The 755-nt window shown below is 47.8% G+C and overlaps 1 non-coding gene across 1 annotated transcript; it reads right to left on the bottom strand.

Moving 5' to 3' along the window:
• Positions 1-257: 257 nt before the first annotated feature.
• On the bottom strand, positions 258-341 carry Trnas-gga (transfer RNA serine (anticodon GGA)). Its single transcript is given in 2 exon segments — positions 258-292; positions 302-341. It is a non-coding gene; the product is annotated as a tRNA-Ser (tRNA).
• Positions 342-755: the final 414 nt, after the last annotated feature.

Genomic DNA, 755 nt, shown 5'->3' with positions numbered 1-755 from the left:
TGACGTCAAAGATATAGCCCTATAATTACTTGCATCTGTACTACAGTCCTCCTTGAAAATTGGACTGATTTGCCCTTTTACCAGTTGCTGCTAAAAGAGGAGCAAGTTCTTTCGCATAATCTTTGCAGAATCTTATAGATATTTTATGTGGTTCAAAAATGGCTCTGAGCAATATGGGACTTAACTTCTGAAGTCATCAGCCCCTCGAACTTAGAACTACTTAAACCTAACTAATCTAAGTACATCACACACATCCATGCCCGAGGCAGGGTTCGAACCTGCGACCGCAGTGGTCGCGCGGTTCCAGACTGTAGCGCCTAGAACCGTTCGGCTACTCGGGCCGGCTATTTCATGTGGTCCTGATGCCTTTCCACTACTATGCAAAATGGTTCAAATGGCTCTGAGCGCTATGGGACTCAACTGGTGTGGTCATCAGTCCCCTAGAACTTAGAACTACTTAAACCTAACTAACCTAAGGACATCACACACACCCATGCCCGAGGCAGGATTCGAACTTGCGACCGTAGCATCAGCGCGACTCAGGACTGGAGCTCCTAGAACCGCACGGCCACCGCGGCCGGCCACTACAATGCAATCGTAGTTGCTTTTCTGTTCTGCTGTCGGTTAGCTCAATATTTGCCAGTTCGACGTTCGTACGATGACTGAGAGGTGGGATCGTGTTCTGATCTTCTGCGGCCAAACAAATTCGGAAGACCGAATTCAGTATTTCGGCCTTCTCCCAGTTAAATTCCGTT

Source organism: Schistocerca gregaria, chromosome 4 (assembly GCF_023897955.1).
Source record: "Schistocerca gregaria isolate iqSchGreg1 chromosome 4, iqSchGreg1.2, whole genome shotgun sequence".
Classification (NCBI taxonomy): domain Eukaryota; kingdom Metazoa; phylum Arthropoda; class Insecta; order Orthoptera; family Acrididae; genus Schistocerca; species Schistocerca gregaria.
Note: the sequence above shows the minus strand (reverse complement) of the source record. Positions and strands in the feature narration are given on the sequence as shown.